The 22160-nt window shown below is 41.5% G+C and overlaps 1 protein-coding gene across 3 annotated transcripts in view; it reads left to right on the forward strand.

Annotated features, from left to right (window-relative positions):
• apba2b (amyloid beta (A4) precursor protein-binding, family A, member 2b) overlaps positions 1-22160 on the forward strand; it is a 194534-nt gene that overhangs the window by 51456 nt on the left and 120918 nt on the right. For all 3 annotated transcript variants that reach the window (XM_017723719.2, XM_037534461.1, XM_017723718.2), the window contains exon 2: positions 1186-1231. The gene's annotated coding sequence lies outside the window, so the exon portion shown is untranslated. The remainder of the gene's footprint in view (positions 1-1185; positions 1232-22160) is intronic.

Raw genomic sequence — 22160 nt, forward strand, 5'->3', positions numbered from 1 at the left:
GTCCAGGTCCGTCCAGAGACCGAGAGGAGCCTCTGTTTGTTTATCACATGAGCTCCCCAGAGACGTATGATGTGTAGTGCTGATAGCTTGTTTGAAGCTGAGGGAATATGTGCAATTGCATTAGACATAAAGCCTGCAGTGCAGTGGCACAGCCACAATCTTATTTTGTGGGTCCTGGTTACAGATAGTAGGCATTAAGTCTCTGGGACATTGCAAGGATGACAACCACCATCTAGCCTACTTTATTTTAACAAGCATTAGAAAATGTACCAGCATTGTACACTCTTAGGCTGTGTTTACACAGCAGGTAAAAGTGGCCCAAATTTTCCTCGTATGTGACACAGATGTGTCGTCTATGTGGCTGTGTGAACAGATAAACACACTGGATCTGACATTTTCAATTCCAATTTGAGACGCTTTCATATGTGGCACTGAAATCCGATCCGTATCCGATCTGTGGCAATGTGACTCAGTCTGAACAGCCAGATCGGACAATTCAGTAGTATTTTAACAATATTTATTGTCAGTTTTCTGTTTTTAGAGCACATCATGTAAAATAATCTGGCTCACTTTCTTTGCCGACTGCTGTGTTTCGCTGTGATTTATATGAGAAGCCCCCTTGGTGTTACTTTCACACCTATCAAGGCTTCCAGTTAGTTCCTCGTAAATCTTTACATTTCCATCAGAATATATTCCATTAACACTACTGAAGAAAAAAAAATAGACAGTTCAACAGGTGGTCCTCCTCCAAAACGGGCAAAAATAGCATTTTATGGCTAATATGAAAAGATTCATGCTGTTTTTATTTGTGTTTTTCCTTATTATGGTACATGTAGGCAAGGTTATAATTATTCTTAAAGGTGTAGTTGCATTTCTTTGTGACCTGATCACCTTTGGCGGGGGTCACATAACACAAAAGCAGTGAAGGACCACCTGATCAGCAGTGTCTGCGGCGTTTGTGAGGATGGACAGCCATGTCTGGGATTTTCTCTTACATTCATGTTTATTTCTTTTCATCTACAAAGTTGAGTTTCTAGTGGTGGGTCCCGCATCGTTGCTTTCAGTGTTGCTGCAAAAGCCTATATTTTGCTCTGAAGCACAGAGAGCTGATGGATCAAGGCTGTCTCTGCTGGGCTGGGGTGATAGATCTTCTCTCTCATGCTTCTCTCTTTGCTTTTGTTCCAGGTTTGTGTCTGGAAGATAAAGGAGCTCCTTCACCCTACAGCTATTGGTGAGTGCTGCATCTTCTGCGGAGTGGTTCCTGCACATAGAGTACAGTCACATAGCATAGCAGGCGTGTTTTTGACTCTTTAAAGATACTAGATGTTAGTGTCACGACTGCAAACTGTGGTATGATTTCGTGACCTAAAGTTTGCCTGTAATTAATGGCTAATCTGTCGGCTCGTGATTCACTGAAATGAAACTGTACAAAAACCAAAACTGGACACCCAAAGACGGATTGCACCCCTCCTGATGCTTGATTGTGAATCCCTTGTTTAATGTTCCTTGTCGAAACCGTGAAATAAGTGGGCATGTGGGCACATTTTCACTGTTGACTTGCTGCTGGTCCAACTGTTCGAGCTAGGGATGCACAATGATACTGGAATTGCCATTAAAATGATTTGTAATGTTTTTGATACTTTGTTGTGTGTCTGTTTAAAGGGGAACCCCAATGATTTTCTAACGTTCAGAATAATTCAATGTTAATGTGCAATCAAACTCATTCAGGGTGGTTGATGTGAAGAGGTTCATTGTAGAGAAATGTCTCCGATTTCTTCAGAGTAGTGGTGATAGTAACCAGGGCTCACCGAGACTACAACACAAATATAGCCACTTTATGAACAATCCAAATCACCAGTGCACCGAGACTTATCTTCTGAGTTTTATATGTAGTGATGATGATGATGATGGCAGAACACTGCTAAATCTGAAAGGTACATGTTTTCTTTGGGAACTATTTTTGTCCTACATGCACCTCTACACCAAGAATGTACTGTTAAATAGGCCAAAACGTTTTCAACACTATCATGGACCAATGGCTCGGACTTTATGGTTTATTCAAAACCATTTATATATACTTACACAACTTTCTGTGAGGGACCGTTTAGTACACTCTCAGCATTAAAGGCAGAAAACCCAAAGTCACTGGGGCAGTGCTCCTCTTGTCACTGGGGTGGTACCCTCAAGGATCCATCTCAGTACCTTTAGTCAGGGAACATAACTGAACCATAATCCACTGAAATGATATGTACTGACTCCACACACACCGCCTCGCCTCAAGGCTTTTTACTTTCTGTTCTGTTTTAAAACATTCAGTTATGAAAAGGTTCAAATACCAACTTTTCACCTGGAAAAACTGATTTAAGGTTCACAATCGGACCTTAAAACCACTGCTGGACCTTTGCGGGAACATTTACACTGTTTGTACCTTGATGAACGAAAAATGTACCTGAACAGAACCTTCATTTCTAACAGTGTAGTGTTAAACTCTTCAGACGTCTGGTTACTATCACCACTGCAGACCCAGAATTCAGTGGAATTCCTGTTTAATCTATTTTGTTTTAATTACCAAAAGTGTGTGTGAAAACACAGTTTTTGGTGGTCAGGTGCATCACTGTTTTCTGCACCTAATAATAATGCTGTTGTTATTTTTCCATGTATCAAACTGCCTTTTTTGTATCTTTTTTGCAACACTTGGCTTTACAAGTTCCCATTTGATTTGGAAACGAAAAAATACATGATGCCCGTTTTCATCATACAATAACAGGCCAATGATATGGCAAAAACATGCAGTGTTTAAAGCATTTTCATGTTTTCATAAGCATGAATTTAATTCCAATGTAATCCCTTTGGTACTTGCTGGCCGTCCGCTGAGTTGCGTCCCCTGTGCAGTGTAATATTCCTGGTCTTCATTTGATGGAGTTTTTCAATAGGATGATCCTGATGCATTGATAGCTGGCTTATATGTACAAATATAGGCGTGATATATGTGATCTGTGCTGACGCTGGGAGTTTAACCCGCGAACACTGGCTCTGAAATTGCAACTTCAGCAGCAATCGTGTGTGATGCAACAAGGATTACACAGTGGCTAAACCAACCAGCATTACACAGGACTTGCGCATGTCCTGTGATCTGCACATATTAATACTGCAGCATTTCTGAGAAATATTAAATGTGCTGAATTGGCACAGATCTGAATAATATCTGCCTTTAAAATCTAACATAAACAGCACACCCCCCCCCATACGCCAAACGTAGTCAACCAACTCGACATGGTTTGCAGCAAGTGTGTGATGACAATTTGCAAAGTGCTGTAAGCTGACATTACTTAATAACTACGACGCTGTGCAAAACTCAGAGAACATTTAAGTACGTTATTCATTTTTCAGGACATATTTCTGAGGAGATTAGATGTCAGATAATCCACTTGGGTAAGAAATGAGAAAGTCAAAGCAGAAAAGAAGGTGTTAGCAAAAGTTCAGAAAATGATTCAAAGCTACAGAGAACAGGACTCCTAACAACCACCTGGAAGACCTGGTTGCCACCAAAAATGCTCCCATCAGATAAACAGCACTTAACACTTTCATCTTTGAGAGAGACTCAATGTCATGGGTTTGAAAGGATGTGTAGCTGTCAAAAAGACATTACTAAGAAAAGCAAATAAGACAAAGTAAGAAGAAAATTAGCGCAAGAACACTAAAACTGGACATCTGAGATGCGAAATAAGGTTTTATGCTCATGAGTCTACATCTGTAATTGGGATTACTTGAATTGTGAAAATGCAACCGATGTCTAAGACTGAACTTCGGAGGTTGCAGAGTACTTTAAAAGACTGAAAGGATGGGAAGGCGCAATAAAGGCAAATAGTGAACATACAAAATACTGAAATATTTGGTAACATATTCAATTATTGAGACTTCTTTATCACTAAGGCCCAGTCCCATTTAACCCCTTGCCCCCATCACTTAGCCCTTAGTTGTGGTACGTGTTCAGGCATAGGGGGTAGGGTGTCCTGATTTTTGTTGAGATAGAGGGGTATGGCAAAGTGTTGGGGCTACAAATGGAGGTTTTTCAGATGGTCACTCCAAACCGCCAAGATGGAGCACAAGAGACCAAAGAAACCCACAAATGTATTTTCTCTGTTAAAAAAATGCAATAACCATCATATTATCTTTAGTTTAATGTCATTTCAATGTATCATGGTCCTATATATAGGATAACAAGAATAGAAAATTGCTAGTAATGCTGACGTCTCAGTAGCTAGCTAGTTCAATTTCCCTTTCCACCTTAAAAGGTGCAGCAGTGACATTCTGGCGCCTCAGAAATGCTGCACCATTTGAGGTGGAATGGAAAAGTTTGAACAAGAAACTGGCGATTAGTTGACTTCAGTGTCATATCACTGCAGAATTAAGGGTGGGCTATAATAAATAATTGCCCCTCTCTGAAGGCGTATGATGTCCTAATTGTAACTAAAGCCCAGCTGTGAGGAGCTGAACTTTACCAGACTGGCAGGGTCATCTAAATTTACGGCATTTGGGTGACGCTCTTATCCAGAGCAACTTACTCATTTTACACAGGGAGACCAAGGCGGTGTTAGGAGTCTTGCCCAAGGACTCTTATTGGTATAGTGTAGGGTGGTTACCCAGGTGGGGATTGAACCCCAGTCTACAGCGTAGAAGGCAGAGGTGTTACCCACTACACTAAACAACCACCATCTACAGATCACCCCCTGTTAATGAAGTAAGGTTCCTAAGGTCCCATCTCATCGGGGAAGATTTCAACTGCTAACCTTTGTAACTTCCAAGCCACAAGTTGACACTCAAAAACGAGTGGTATTGGTAAAAATACGAAATGGGATTTAGCCTTTCTGTTAACCCCTTATGGCTGTACAGGCAGTTTTACTGCACACTTCTATAACCTATGAATAACAGCCAGTTTGCATTGTAGTCTGTCTAGTTACTGAATAATTAGCCTTTGTAGTTAATAAGCCTGGGATTTTAAGGGGTTAAATATGTTTGTTTTTTTCCTGCTTACTTGTCCTTGTGCTGAGAAATGAGTAGTTTAAAGTCAGTGTCATTTTTGACTGGAAATTAGTCTCATAGTGGAAAATGAAGGAAGACAACATCACACATGTCTTAGCAGATTGACCTCATTTGGAGTAAGAGGGAAATTGTAAATTTGTTGCTAAACTGTTCCTTTAATATTCATGACTAGGAACGTGGCTGGAGTTGTTTCTAGACATCACAGATGAATTTTTTGCTTTTTGTTAGCAGACGTTTCAGCTCTTGTACTGACTTTAATGAAATGAATGAAACTTAATGAAAGCTGCTCAGTGCGTTTGAAGCTAGAACAATGATATCCAACCAAAGTGCTGTAAGGCTTCATAGTACCGCAGCTCCTCCCGGCAGATTGCACTGTGAAGAACACGTCTATTTCGCTCACTGCTTTGGCGTATAGATTGTACAGCAAGGTGTACAGATGCTGTGACAGCTGGGTGGGGAAGTGCCGCACGTGGTCGTGTTTGCTCAGAAAGAGCACACGGATGGGGCAAAGGGTGGAGCCTGTTGGTGGGATTTCTTTGAAGATGAGGAGGGTGGAGGAAGAGGAGAGAAAAACAACAGCTGAGCTGCTCACCTCTCCCAGCCTTTCTTCATCACTTATTTATCCACTGCTTCACGTTAATATTCACAGCAGCGGTTCAAGTCACAGTCCTAGCATCCTCATGGTGTGCGCTGCACGTTCTTGTGGTTTTCCCTGCTGTAATGCACCTGTTTCAGCTCATCAGATGATTATCAAGCCCTCTGAGAGCCGGGTCAGGTGAGGGGAAAAAACCAGAAATCGGCAGAGCTTGGGGTCTTTACCACAGGGACTGATTTATGCAGCAGGTGCTTTGAATAAGGCTCTGTGTTTTTAGTGCTGTAGAAAGATGGGATATGCGCAACTGTCACTCAGTTTGACTGGCGTAGAGCTAGGCCTGTCAAAATCCTCAGGTTTATCTGACGAATAATTATCATGTTATTATTTGTTATTAACAATTTAATTGTATATTTTATTTTAGATTTTGATTGAATGTGTCTATTAAAGCACATGCATAAAGTGGCCAGATCGCCAAATCTTGCTTCCCACACCTATATGAGCTTGTTGGAAGTCCTGGTCCAAAAACCATGGGTATAAATATGAAGTTTCCCCTCTCTGTAACAGTGCCCACTCCTCTGGTTGAGCTTTCTACAAGATTTTGGAGTGTGTATGTGAAAATTCAGTCAAAGGAGCATTTGTGAGGCCAGGCACTGATGTTGGACCAGAAAGACTGGCTCGCAGGTGAGGTTCCAGTTCATCCCAAAGGTGTTTGGTGGGGATGAGATCAGGACTTTTTGCAGGCCACTGGAGTTCCTCGAAGAGGAAAGGATCTTCCCGAAACTGCTGCCACAGTTGGAAGCGTATAATTGTCTAAAACGTAATTGTATGCTGTAGAATTAACATTACCCTTCACTGGAAATAAAGAGCCCTAGACCATTATCCCTCCTCCACCAAATGTTACTTGATTGCACCATGCTTTCAGGTAGTTAGCCTTCATTAAGTGCATTAAGCATTAAGTGCAAAACAACCAGACTGAGGAACAGCTTCTACCCTGAAGCTGTAAGACTCTTAAAGTCCAATTAGACAATCACTGCAATGGCACTTCATGTCCACTTATTTATTGCTGCTTTACTGAATCAGTGCCTCCACTAATATCATCCACACGTCACTTTATACATTACCAGCATTTAGATGTACACCTCCTACCTCGTACTCATACTGCTGCAGTCCATGCTGCTGTTATTTGTCCACCCCTTTATTTGCACCTTCTATTATTGTTTATGTTACTTGGGAGTTGATTGGACCGTGAGTACAATGTTTCGTTCCACCTCATTTACCACATGTGATGTGAATGACAAAGCCTTATCTTATCTTATCTTATCTTATCTTATCTTATCTTATCTTATCTTATCTTATCTTATCTTATCTTCTCCTGGCATCAGCCAAACCCCAGTTCATCCATCAGACTGCCTGATAGTGAAGTGTATTTCATCCCTCCAGAGAACATGCTTGCACTGTGCCAGAGTCCAGTGGTGGTGGGCTTTACACCACTGCAGCTGATGTTTGGCAGCACATGTAGCAATCTTACACTTGTGTGCAGCATTTATTTCTGAAATCAGTCAATAGGGAGTTTAATAGGGTGTTAACAGGGAGTTTGTCCCCATTTGTTACAGCAATGGCTTCTGCTCTTCTGGGAGGGCTTTACACTAGATGTTGGAAATTTGCTGTGAGGATTTTTTTGCGTTTTGTTACAAGAGCATTACATTAGCTGCTGGTGTTGGATGATGAGTTCTGGATCACTCCAGCTCATCCAAAAAGACTGACTGAATGGGATTCAGTCACTTCAGTGACTGCAGTTCCATTGCTCAACAGCACAGTGCCAGGGAGCTTTAACCCCCTCTAGCCAACATATTGAGCATGGTGATCATAGGCCCATGAGCATCGCTGTTGTGGTCAGTGCTTTTCTCTGGGGATTATACAAGCTGAAGGTGTGGAATTGAACTCCTGTATCAGAGGTGGATGCACCTTAAAATAGCTGAATCCACTCTTTAGGAGGGCTGTCGAGATACTTTAGGACAGTATGACTACACAAAAAATCATTTGCCTGAACTTCAAAGTCAAATCATACTCCTGGTCAGATGCTCCCCTGATGCTTGAATAGACTGAAATTGTTTGCAGTTTTAACAGATCTAAAGAAAGCACTGTTGAGGTCACAGGTACAGGCCTTTCTGTGCACTGAAAAAAGTGATGCGCTGAATTTAAGTGAGTCTAATGTTACTTCATTTCGATACAAATAAACTGTATGACATCAACATTGTCTAAGTTTTGCAATACATGTAAAAAAAAAAAACGTCAGAGGTCCGTTATTCTGCCTGTACATCAAATTTAATGTTTCTATATCTGTTTTTCTGTCTTTGCGATAACAGAACACAAATACAGTTCTGACTTTTCCTGAATCTGTAGTCTCACCCTTTCCATTCCATCATATCATAAGATTTATGAGACTCAGATCTGGAGTTATGAGGCTATGAAGAGGGGCTGAGGTACACGTTACCTGCCTCTCACCATGTGTAATTGCTGGATTTATGTGCCTGTCCACAGTTTGTGTGAAACTGACAAATGGACACTCTGGAAATCACTAAGGACTGACCATCACGCCGTAAACCCTTCATTCTTCATTCAGTCCACATCGGAGACGTGTGAAATGGTGTGCAGAGAATTTACAGCTGCTGAAGTTGCTGCAGCAGTGTTGGAAAGTAGTGACGAAGATAGCAGTGCATTTTGATGATGTCGAGTGCGCTCTACTATCCCTCACTTGACCATTCGCGTGTTCGTTGAATCTGGTTACAAGGATCAAGAAAACAGACTATTTGCAGTAAAGTTGAGGTTCCAGCAGTTTTATTAGGAGAGGTCTGGGAGTTTAGTCTGACATTCACAAAGTCTGTCAGAGAAACTCAGTCCAGGTGTGCAGAAATACATCCCCCCCCCACAACCCCCCACCAATGGAGTTGTTATCTTTCTAACTTTGCCCTCGTTGTCACCTTCCTGTGTCTCTGACTAGCCTTTTTAATTTAGACATCTGCATGCCGTGGTTTCGGTGTGGTTGTCTATTACCTAGGAGTAAATAATGCTACACAAGAGTAAATAATGCTAAACAGGAGTAAACGATGCTGAACACTTTCCTTATTTCCACAATGAAATGGGTTTTTCATGTCATGTGCAAGAGCCTTTAAGGGAGAATTTAAGACGATATGCAAAAATTGAGAAAACGCCCTCAGCAGACCCCAGAAGGTTAATGCGCTTTTTAAATATGTGCCTCTAATTGTGCCATATGTAAATACATGTACTGTATTTCTGATTCTGAATAATGTTGTGTTTTCAAAGTCATCGTTTACTTGAAGAAGAAAGCAACTTTCCTTTTAGTGAGTGGGAGCAGCTGTAAGACGGTGTTAGAGTAGGGCATTTCCCACAGGAGCTGGCTGTAATGTTTTGAAAGAGCACAGTCAGGATTAATGTTACTTTCCCTGTCTTCGGTGCTTGTGCTGTACTGTCTGTACCCAAAATCCTCGGTGTTTGAGTTTAATTGAATTGGGACAGCTGTGGTGGCTGTAGGTCTGCAGGGAGTGTAAGGTCACCACCACACTTTTATGTGAAAAAACAGAGCTGATTTTCTAGAGATGACACTGACCTGATACCCAATATCAGTATGAAACCCCAGGTGCTACACCAAATCTAGCCTGAAAACAAAAAAACAAACAAAAAAAACATATAGAAAATGTATGTATAACAATATGTAGCACAATAGACACCAATCAGGCATAACATCATGACCACCTCCTTGTTTCTATGCTCACTGTCCATTTTATCAGCTCCACTTACTGTATAGCTGCTCTCTGTAGTTCTACAGTTACAGACTGTAGTCCATCTGTTTCTCTGATATTTTGTTACCCTGTTCTTCAGTGGTCAGGACCCCCATGGACCCTCACAGAGCAGGTACTATTTGGGTGGTGGATCGTTCTCAGCACTGGTGTGGTGGTGGTGTGCTAGTGTGTGTTGTGCTGGTATGAGTGGATCAGACACAGCAGTGCTGCTGGAGTATTAAACACCTCAGTGTCACTGCAGCCAACAGCGTCCTGTGACCACTGGTGAAGGACTAGAGGATGACCAACCCAAACTGTGCAGCAGCAGATGAGCTGTCGTCTCTGACTTTACATCTACAAGGTGGACTGACAAGGTAGGAGTGTCTAATAGAGTGGACAGTGAGTGGACACAGTGTTTAAAAACTCCAGCAGCACTGCTGTGTCTGATCCACTCATACCAGCACAACACACACTAGCACACCACCGCCACATCAGTGTCACTGCAGTGCTGAGAATGATCCACCACCCAAATAGTACCTGCTCTATGAGGGTCCATGGGGGTCATAATGTTATGCCTGTTCAATATAAAGTGAAGTTCAATAGGAACCATAATAAAAGTAGCCTCATATAATAAGAACAAGAAGACAAATAAGAGGAAAAATTTCTTCATTGTGTAAATAGTAACTCACCTTCTTTGCACTTTTTTGGGACCAGTAATTTTTGTTACTACAGCCTGATTGTTTTTATGTCGCTGCTCATCCTCAGTTGCATTTTGCACTTTGTAACTGGTCTCTGAAATAGTATTTCACAGTTTGTTTTATCTAACAGAGGCAGCTCATTTTTTCACAATTGCTAAATTTAACTGCTCACCAGTGTCTGTTGGATGGGTTTTATGAGCTAATTAGTCATTTCTCGCCTTGCACAACAGGTACTGTTATATCTTTTTTTGTCTAGAAAAGCAAACAAAACAGTGCAGAAGAATCCATTGCAGTGTAGTAATCTACCTCTTGCAGCATGGCCAATACTGCGGTGTGGTTTTGCCAAGAGGGATGCTGCTGTCTGGACAGAGAACAGTCCACCAACCAAAAATATCCAGCCAACAGCGTCCTGTTGGCAGTGTCCTGTAACCACTGATGAAGGACCAGAGGATGACCAACACAAACTGTGCAGCAGCAGATGAGCTGTCGTCTCTGACTTTACATCTACAAGGTGGACTGACAAGGTAGGAGTGTCTCATAGAGTGGACAGTGAGTGGACACAGTGTTTAAAAACTCCAGCAGCACTGCTGTGTCTGATCGACTCATACCAGCACAACACACACTAACACACCGGTACCATGTCAGTGTCACTGCAGTGCTGAGAATGATCCACCACCCAGATAGTACCTGCTCTGTGAGGGTCAATGGGGGTCCTGACCACTGAAGAACAGGGTAACAGAGTATCAGAGAAACAGATGGACTACAGTCTGTAACTGTAGAACTACAGAGAGCAGCTATACAGTAAGTGGAGCTGATAAAGTGGACAGTGAGCGCAGAAACAAGGAGGTGGTCTTAATGTGCTGCCTGATCAGGGTATGTAATGCAGTTATTGCGGGCTGGATGATACAGTCAGTGTTGCCACGTCTGCAGTTTTCACGTGTAACTGGTCTGATTTTTTTCTGTGTATCCACTGGAGAATTTTACAGCCTAATCAAAGGAGTTTTTTTTTTTTAATAATGATTTTGCTGGCTGGCTGCTACTGATTGCTCCGTCTGTGATTTCTAATAGCTCACACTTTGGAAGCAGCAGGCAACTTGGAGAAGAAATGAAGGCGTGCATTTGAAATACACTGTCTGCAGTACATACCCCGACACCGAGCGCTGGGGTCAGAGTGGGCTGTCTTCATCCTGTCATGCAGAGCCGGACTGAGTCTGTTCTCTCCAGCCGAGCGAGCTTTGATTATGACTCACGGAAGTTAATGGGAATTTTCGAGGCTATGCTATAGAATGTATGAGACCTGCCTGTCACTTGTCAGAAATGAAACGGCTCTGCTAAGCTAAACTAATTGTTTTTCTTTTCACTTCAGGCTGCCTTGTGGCATTGCAGCGAGTAGCTGGGTAATTGTTGGAAGTTCTTACGCGTTGTTCCTGATGACGTTGTTTTGTGCCTCTTTTGTGCGAGGCACACCAACATTATAGCTGAAAGTTTTGATGAAATGAGTCGCCGTCCTTCCTCTTACAAATCAAATCCTAATGGAAACATTTGCATAGAGATTGTGATGTGAATGTGCGAACAGTTCTCATTTCCTTCTGTGGTTTCTCAGGCATTTTTCTGTCTCTTTCTCTGATAGATAGAAGGCAATAATGCAGGATGTCGACTGCGCAGCCCTGCCTGTGTTTAAGGAGACAGTCAGGCCATTATGCAAAAATGTAGTGGGGGAATTAAAATGTAATTATATTTCGTTACCTAAGGTGTCTCTATAATGTTTATTAATCATAAGTAGCTGGCTACCTTACCACTATAACTGTAGACGTTTTCTTTCAGTCTTTGCATTGACCTGTCCATGCTCCACCCACAAATGCGTTCATAGCAACTGTTGCCAGGTTGGACAAGTTTTACAGAACATTTGCAAAAGTCCCGTTCAACCTAATGAGAAATTAGTGATGCTTTATTTAAAGGCTGCCCATATAGGGACTTTTCTATAAGCATATTTATCAAGCAGTATTTTATTATTGAACAGCATATGCCAGTAATCACAAGCTGACAAGATGTTTTAGGAAGTGTTGACCAGTGGTGGACAGTAACTAAGTAAATTTAATTGGTTTCTGTACTTTAGTATTTTTTGGTGTATCTGTACTGAAGTTTCTCCGTTCTGGGCGACTTTTTCCTTTCACTCCACATTTCAGAGTCTAATATCCGACTTTTTCCTCCTACATTTTGAGAAATCTGTCGTTCCTTTTGGTTTCTGTGTGTATAAAAACGTAACATGTCAAAACGAAAGAAGCGCAAAGCCAGAGCACCAATCAGGGCCCAGCGGTCACTTTATTTAGAGCTGGTTTTGACCTGTTGGTCATACCGACCCAGTGCAGCACGCGGTTCAACGTCAGCGCAGCAGCGTAAAACTTTGGGAGAGTCTGTTCAACATAAATGATGAACTAACCTAACTTTGTGTAAATAGAGCTCAATATAGAAATATGTCCACATATGCAGTCGAGACTGACGCGGCTTTTTTCTGAATTTCTACAAACACCATTTCATTTTATAGTAAATGAGTTTGGGCTGGTTTATGTTTATGAACAGACGCCTACAGATCAACATAGTAAAGGAGCTCATATGTGATCCTGAGTTTAAAGCCAGTATTTATTCAACTTAAACTTGAAGTTGTAACTAAGTTAATTAAGTTAATTACTCTTTTAGGACTTTTACTTTCGATACATTTGAAGGCAAATATTTTGTACTTTTACTCAAGTGGAGGTCTAAAGGGAGGAACTTCCACTTTTACTGGAGTGATATTTTACATTGGGTATCTCTACTTTAACTCAAGCACATGATTTGTGCACTTCGTCCACCACCAGTGTTGCCATAAGTGGACTTATGTCACTAAAGCAGGCACACATTGTGGCTCCACAGTAGGATTATATAAAGATAAAACAATCCTCTTTTACAGTAAAATAAAGCTCTGCTGATCGTTCAACACAGTTTAACAATAAATGGCCTTAAACACTGGAGTTAATGTAGCCTATATTTGCTAACTTACATCGGTCACATTGCAACACAGACAACAATCCTACCTAGTTAGTAGCTCGCGAAAAGGCAGACGATGATTTAAAATGAACACGAATAATTCAGAGACAAATAGACTTATTTGCATTTATAATCACTCCAGCTGGTTTCCTGATATGTTTAGTCTTCAACAAACACTAAACTGTCAAATACTAAAACGTTATGAGGCTGAAGTCAGTTTCTCATTCACCAGCTTCTTGTTCAAATTGTTCCATTCCACCTTAAATGGTGCAGCAGTTACATTCTGGTGGCTTGGGCACCATTTAAGGTTGAATGGGAAAATTCTGAGAAAAAATGCTGAGAGACATTTTGCAAGAAACTATTCCAATTTTGCTAATTTTATTCCAACGCCTGCACTAAAGTGATAAAGGCATTTGTTTCATTTATAACACTGTCATGAAGCATCATTCCTGAATGATGGAGCTTATAAAGCAGAGGCCTTGGTAAGAACAGCATATGTATAAAGGCCTCATTAATGCTGTACTTTTGTACTTTAACTGAAGTAGAAACATAGAACTGATTAACGGCATGGTTTCATCTAGACCTCTGGCTTCGCTTAGTCTCTCTCTGTTACTTGGGAATGATGCTTCATAACAGTGTTATAATAATGGGACAAATAACAAATGGCCCCTAATGTCAATACAATATCATTTACATTGATATTGATATTAAAACATCTCGTGTCATCTTATGATTACAGGCATAAGCTGTTCTTAAATACTTTAATATTACTTTATGAATGCATAATTCAGCACCCATGCTTGTGTTATAGCCATATGTAATTAACCTTCAAGGTAAGTGTTATTGAGAAATTGAAGTTTAGAGTGCTCAGTTACACAGCCAAACAACTACATCCAATCAAAATGCATGTATTTTGGCAAAAACCGTGCTGCAATGTCTAACTAGTGTGAGTGGGATTATTGTCAGTTGTCTGTAAAGCTCGTCTTGGCTCCTAATTTGTGAGCGGAGACCGGTTACGAGCAATTTTGGTGCGGAAATCAGATTCTTTCTTGCTTTTCCTTTCCTCTGTTTATTTCATGATTTCTGTTGACCAATCTCACGACTGATTGAACAGCAAAGAGGATTAGTGGTTGAAAGGGATGAGGATCTGATTCGGGAGCTGTTCGCTTAGTTTGTGTCACCAAAAAATGGCAGTTTTGTTGCCTTCCAGAAGCCATTAAAGTCAGATGGCATTGTCACCCATCTTCAAACCCCGGCCCACACGCCACATCTGAACTGAGCCCCGTAATGTCCCTCCAAATAGTCACCATCCGTCTGCTTTAGGACGATAGAGAAGAGGTAATGGCAGGCAGCACGGACCCATATCCTCCATCCTCCTTCACACCACCACCGCTCCCACAATCCATCCATGCTGCAGCACATTTTTGGAGAGTTTTTGTGCAATTTTCTCCCAATTAAGTCATTTCTGACAGTCATTTTTTAATTATTTTACACAGTTTTCACCCAAATTAGGTCATTTCTGACTGTGCATACTTTTCTTGGACGTTTGCTCAATTTTCCCCCAATTACATCATTTCTGACAGACATTTTTCTTGGATTTTTATCCAATTTTCTCCCAATTATGTCATTTCCACCAGACATTTTTCATAGATTTTCCCCCAATTTTTTTCACCTGAAATTATTTTCAGTAGATGCTTTCACCCGAAGAAATATTTTTCAATGGGCAGTTGGGTTGGTCTTTCAAATGACAGCCATTTTTCTGACAGCCAGTTTTCTTTTTCTCTGTTTGTACTCACTTTCCTCTCAATTTATTCATTCCCTGGCGTAATTTGACAGTTAGAATCAATATGGTCTTTCCAGCTGTTTAGACACGGACTTTATACTCTTTAAAAGGCCCGTAAAGGGATGTGTAAAGCATGGATCTGGCTATTTAATGCCTTGCAGCTGGGAAAAGCCCCAGTGTAAACTGATGATATGCCTTCTGCAGTAATGATAAGCTCCTAATCCTCCATGCGTTTGGTGCAGAGTGATCAGATTGGGTGTGAAGAGAAGAAGAGCGGAGTTTGTTGCTTGTCATCAAATATCCTCTTAAATGCATAAAGAATCAATTCCTCCGAAGCAGCCTTATCAGGGTTGCCTTAAAGCCAAAAAGTGGTCATAAGCTTCTGCCTCACTGCTGCCGTGTAATGAAAGTTTGCAGAGTTTGGGCGTCTCTCACAGATGCACTGCTGTTGGACATCATTGTCAGGGTTGGTTTAGTTACTTGAAAAAAGTGGCCTAATTCATTTCAAATGACTTATGACTTCTGTCACACTGCTGTAGGTTTACTTTACTATATATATACTTTATATATATATAAAATACATACAGTACTGTGCGAAAGTCTTAGGTACCCAAGACACATTTTATTTGTGTAGTTTGTGTTTATTTGCTGAGAAAAGTGTTAAAATTTGAATAAACAAAATGTATAGAATACTAATTAATAATGATTATGTATAATATGCATGTATATATGCCTTAATTCTTCGTGGCAGACTTTCAACAAGGTGTTGGAAACGTTCCTCAGAGATTTTGGTTGGTTATTTGAGTTCCTGTTGTCTTTCTATCATCTGGAACCAGTCTGCCCATTATCCTCTGACCTCTCACATCAACAAGACATTTTCGTCCACACAACTGACCGCTCACTGGATGTTTCCTCTTTTTCGGACCGTTCTCTGTAAACCCTAGAGATGGTTGTGTGTGAAAATCCCAGCAGATCAGCAGTTTCTGAAATACTCAGACCAGCCCGTCTGGCACCAACAACCACGCCACGTTCAAAGGCCCTTAAATCCGGCCATTTGATTGGCTGATTAGCTATTTGTGGCCGGTGAGTGTGTGTGTGTGTGTGTGTGTGTGTGTGTGTGTGTGTGTGTGTGTGTCTACACCACTCTGTCACAGGAATTTATATTACTGCAGTAATTCAAATGCTAGACTACCTGTTCATTATCGTAGCATTCAGTTCTCTATTTAGTATTCAGAAGCTTTATCTTTTTTCTCTTTCCACATCTTGATTTAAGCAGAAAGAGATGTCTAAGAAGTGGTGGGAGCACTTGAAATTATCTGACGGCTGCACAAGTTTGATTATCTCAAATTGGTTAGTGTAGCAGTGCTATGTATACTATGAGGGTGACACTAAGGCCCAATCCCATTTCACCCCATGTCCCTACCACTTAGCCCTTATACCCCTGTTTTGTGCATTCACGTTTAGGGACAGGGTGCCCCAGTTTTTGTTGAGATAGAGGGGTGGGGTGAAGTGTTAGAGCTACATGGTCCTCCAAACGAAGGTTTGTCAGAGACTCACTCCAAAGAAAAACTTTGAAGATGGCTGCGCAAGCGACCAATGAAACCCACAAATGTAAGAATTTCTCTGTTAAAAAAATGATGTTTTATCTTGTTTCAATGTGTTATGGTCGTTTTCTTCATAACAAGCATAAAAAATTGCTAATAGGATGCTAATGTCTTGGAAGCTAACTTTTGGTTCCACCTTAAATAGTCCAGCAGTTCTGACACCTGAAGCACCAGAATGTAACTGCTGCACCATTTAAGGCAGAACATTCAAACAAGAAGCTGGAGAATATCTGACTTCAGCTTCATATCACTGAAGAATTAGTGGTGGGTGATTATAAATAACTGCCCCCCTCTTTGAAGGCGTATGATCCCTAAATGTACCTAAAGCCCAGCAGTGAGGAGCTGAACTCTCCCCTCCTCTGCTGTCCCTGCAGACGGGCAGGGTCGCCCACAGAGCAGCGCTGGTAGCTGTTAATGAAGTGATGTGTTTTTTTTTTTTTTTTGTTTTGTTTGTTTTTTTTTTAGGGCAAGATTTCGACCACTACCTCTTCTAACTCAGTTCCAAGGGTTTAGGGTGGCATTCAAAAACAAGGGTTAGGGATAAAAAGAAAAAAATGGGATTGGGCCTAAAACTTTAGAGCTCAGAGCCTCAAACTTGTTTTTTCTGTGGAGAGTTCTGGCAGGGATTATTGCTCCCGCTGAACATATTTAGAACTGCAGTGGTGAACGTGCTTCAAATCACGTTTAAACACGAAACGACAGATTATTGTTTAAATCTGAGAATGAATATTCAAGCACTCATTCGGATATTTCACCGATTCTAGTCTTGCTGTTTGATCAGCTCTATATTACTGTGACACGTTACTTTTAGTACCTTGTTCCCCCAACACTGCCCTCTGTGCTTGTCGCGGCTCATCTGCTGACTCCGTGTCCTCTAACAGGGGCATGATGCTATGTGTGAGCGCGGTAATCAAGTGCAATTTGTGTGGGTATATGTGTTAGTCTGTATGCATGCTGTAGCTTCCTCTCACGTTCTCCTTGTTCAAAGTCATTTAGGTAATTTAGCTGTGGCCAAGCCTCAAATGTTGCTCCAAATTAATCAGATCCCAGAGGAAGGCAGTGCACAAACAGCACAATAATTTGATATTTCACACCAAGAAAATTCTTTTTTCTTTCTGTGGAAGCTATTAAAGAAAAGACGCGGTGTAAGTGTCTGTGCGGCTGCAGCTGCTCTTACCTGCGTATGTAGACACAATGGTGAGGGAAAAGTTATTTTAAGGCAAAACATTTTTGGGCATATTGCTTTTGCTGTGTTTTGCATATGCTTTTTGTGTTTTAATCGCATGATGTTTCTTTGGTTATATTACTAGAATGATCTGACCGCTGTCCAGATTGGCAGATGGTCGCCTATCATTAGGATTTAGTAGTGCTGGATTTAGAATGGGAGTGCATAATCCTGAGGGTCGGTGTGATGTAATCAGTCATCATGATAATCCACAGACTACAGCAGGAATAAACTGCATGTTTACAGTACGTCAGAAGCCCAGATCACACTCAGACGAGATCAGATGGCTTTAGAACGATTTAAAAGGCAGAGCTCTGAGCTCTCTAGATGCAAGAGGTTGCCATAGACGTTGAGGGCTATTTGTTTCATGCTGTTTAAAGATATTTACATTATTAATTACATATTTGCACAATGAACTACATGTCAGTACTTATAGCACCCCCTTGTGGACAATCATCTGTTTGTTAAAGATGAGTGAGTGAGTTACAAGACAGGGACATGAGGTATTTATATCATTTTTATGATTTTGCACCCCACCCTGGCCCACCCTTTCTTGCAGTGGAAACAAATACACACATTTATTATAATGTAATGTAAGAAATAAATACAAATAAATACATTTTTAAAGGATCCTAAAAGCCCCCGTGTCTGCGTGGGTTTCCTCCGGGTTCTCCGGTTTCCTCCCACAGTCCAAAGACATGCAGTCAGGTCGATTGGACATGCTAAGTTGCCCCTGGGTGTGAGTGACTGTCTGTGTCTGTCTGTCTGCCCTGCGATGGACTGGCGACCTGTCCAGGGTGTATCTGCCTTCCGCCCGAAGACTGCTGGGATAGGCTCCAGCACCCCCCCCCGCGACTCTGACGGAGAAGCAGATTAGAAAATGGATGGATGGATCCTAAAAGCACAAAGCATATCACTGTTTTCAGAAACCTTGTATCTCCAAAATGGTCACTATACAGGAGAAGGAAAAAAACCTACTTTACTTTTAATGTAAGTCAATGGAACCAAACGTTTTTCAAGTCATTTTGGCCCATTTCTTTTGGTCCATTCTTCATGAAATTTGCACAAAATTTAAAGGTCAACAGTTGGTTTCAAATTATGTGAAAAACTAATGGAGATACAAGGTTTTTTTTCCGATAACAGCGATATATATTAAAGCATTAGGATTCACTTTTTTTACCTCTTCTGGACAGTCAGTGTATAACAAAACAAGAAATGCAGTTACAGTTTTGTGTTTGCAAAGTTTCTGCAGAGTTTATGAGGTCCAGCAACCTTGTATCTGTATTCGTTTGGCCAATTTGTCAGAAACGCCTACCATTTATTATTTGTGTAAGTGTACACAGTGTGTAAAATAGCCAGCAATGCTGTTGTACCAGCTCAGCTTACACTAACATCCCACTACTGTGCTGGTATACAGAGAATGGTCCACCCCCCAGATAATATCTGGTCAGCGATGGTCCTGTGTTGGATTAATGGGGTAGTAGGGCGTTGATAAATTGTGTGCCAACGTATGAGCTGCAGTTTGTTTTTGTAAACCTCCACTGCATCTGTGCGTCTGTATGGTACATGTTTCTGAAAATATGGCCAATGCATGAGGATTCAAAGTAGATGTAACTATAATGTCGGCGTAAATAAAAACACAGAGGGTAAAAAGATTTGTTTGCTATGGTGCTTTATGTTGAACAACTGAAGCAATTCATATAGAATGATAAAGAGCCTTTGTAGATCACAGCCGATTCCTCGCAAGCTAAACGCGAGACCTGGCTTACATTTGGATCAAAGCAAACGGTGAATTGTGCGATCGCGTTGAATCAAATGTGAAGCAGCTTGCCAAATGTGAAGTTAGATGCTCTGTTTAAGACGCAGCATGCCGAGCACAACAGAGAGAGCCTCAAAACACAGAGCCTTCCAAAGCACCAGCCGAAAATAGCTTTGAATCATGCATTATTCGTACTGCGAGTGTCGGTGCTGTCAGACTCTATTTGCTGCACTGATTTTTTGGGTCCACTCCCCTGTTTTCCACACAACCCTGTGTTTCAAAAGACTCTCCAGTGCTCATTTCCATAGCTATAGTGTGTATTGTCATGGTGACTGATTTTCTGTCTGGCTCTGGGAAAAACAGTGAGGGTGGACGCTGTTTCTGCCCGCTGCTATTTTTTCAGTGATTTTTTTCCTGAGTCAGAGCTGGAATGAGCCCCTGGCTGCAGGGCTGGGAAAGTGGAGAAAAGTGGCTGCTGTGGTGATGAAGGAGAGATTCGTCTGCCCTCCTGTACTCTGCTCTGCCGTTTCTGCTGGTGTTCAATCCGAAGTTTAACTGGCATCGGTTTGTTGGTAAACGTGGTCATTTTTAATGTTCCACTGAACACCATTATTGCTGCTACTTGCTTGTTTTATATAACGAACACCCAAGGTTTACTTTTATAATTACTGTATTTCTTAACACAAAATGTGGCCTTTGCTAAAGTTATGGCACATTTTATGTTTTGTTGTAATTTTTTTTCCACTGTGTTAAACTGTGCTATGACGTGTGCCCTGATGGTGGCCACAAGAGCCTACAGGACTCGCATCCCGCCTCTTATGGCCATCATCGTCGTTGTTCTCCGGTGGCTGATGTCCTCCTCCTGCTGTCACTCACGTCCCTTGGCAGTGTTCGAGATTCGCGGGCCGTCCAGCAATCAATCATCATTCTGCTTTCCCCACCATCCTTGCCGGGCTTTGTTCTCACTTTTCAAGTTTGGGCTCTGCCTTCCTGCCAGCTCTCAACCGCAACCTGCTGAAAAATGCCAAATTTAATTTAGTTATACATTTAACACACACACACACACACACACACATGCACTTTCTAAGCCGCTTCTCCCTCAGGGTCACGGGGTGCTGGAGCCTATCCCAGCATTCAACGAGTGGAAGGCAGGATACACCCTGGACAGGTCGCCCGTCCATGGCAGGACAGACAGACATACACAATCACTCGCACCTAGGGGCAATGTGTCTTTGGACTGTGGGAGGAATCCCATGCAGACAGGGAGAACATGCAAACTCCACACAGAGAGGACCCCAGTCACCCAGCCGGGGAATCGAACCCAGGCCCTTCTTACTGTGAGGCGACAGCGCTACCCACCGTGCCACCCTATACATATAACATATAACATATTTTCACTAAGAAAATCAGCTAAAAACATGGAAATTGACCAGGGATGTTCATACTTTTGCAAACAACTGTTTTCCAAAATAAATGATTTACCAGCTGCTTGTCAGTGTTATAGAATGTAAACTGGTAAACGTGCATCACCATCATGATTAAAATGAACAAACATATCCTTTCTTATTATTGTAACATGTTATAGTACAAAAACATCTATGTGAAGAGAAAAAAAAAACAATAAAATAAAAGCTGGTTAACAGAATCCAGCAACGCTGCTAAGAATGCTGGGAAGCTCTTCTTCAACACTACAATATTTATATTGTTTAAAACTATATGAATTTCTGTTGTTGTTTTTTTTTTTAGTTTAGTTTTTTAATTTTGAATAAATGTGAAAACTAAGAAATTAGTCATTTTGACCAGTTATGCTGAAGTGCAAGTTTGTCCAAAATGTATAGTTCACTTCTCAGTTTGTGGAAGCTTCAGTTTATAGAAACTAAACTGCAAAAACAGCCCATTTTAAGTTCATCATGGTTGTGCTGTTAGATTTACACACATTGTTAGCAGCTCATTCGCGGTTCAGGGTGTGGCTCCTGCAGAGTGTTGCCGACTTATTGGAGTGGAAGATGTGGGAAGGTCGAATAAATGTTGTGCTGTTCCTGCCTGTCAGTAAGCAGTTGGACCATTACAGCCTTCCAAAAGATCCATATATCCAAAAAGTGATTGTTTCCTCCAGTGTTTCTGAAGATTTCAGCCTAAACTTAACATCCATCCATCCATTTTCTAAGCCGCTTCTCCCTCAGGGTCGCGGGGGTGGGGGGGGGGTGCTGGAGCCTATCCCAGCGGTCATCGGGCGGAAGGCAGGATACACCCTGGACAGGTCGCCAGTCCATCGCAGGGACTAAACTTAACAGTTTTTTCTATAGATTTCCCCCTGGGTTGTTTACTTTCAGTGGGGCACAATACAGGTCAGTCAAGATATTTGCATATATATCTTTCTTAAAGGCACAGCAGCAAAACCTCCTTAGGCTTGTTAATGTTTATTTAGTTGCAATAGACATGCCAGAGCAGCAGAATTCAAAGCAGGGGCACCACAGAACCAGGGTTGGAACCACTATTCTGAAGAATTGGTTGGAAAAATGGTCATGTAAAAATGATTTATGATTGTATTTGGTACATGAAATCATACACTCATTGTGAGTACCTTTGGGGGAAACTGAAAAAGATTTGAAAAGAGGTAGAGTATAGG

The sequence above is a fragment of the Pygocentrus nattereri genome, chromosome 25 (assembly GCF_015220715.1).
Source record: "Pygocentrus nattereri isolate fPygNat1 chromosome 25, fPygNat1.pri, whole genome shotgun sequence".
Classification (NCBI taxonomy): Eukaryota; Metazoa; Chordata; class Actinopteri; order Characiformes; family Serrasalmidae; genus Pygocentrus; species Pygocentrus nattereri.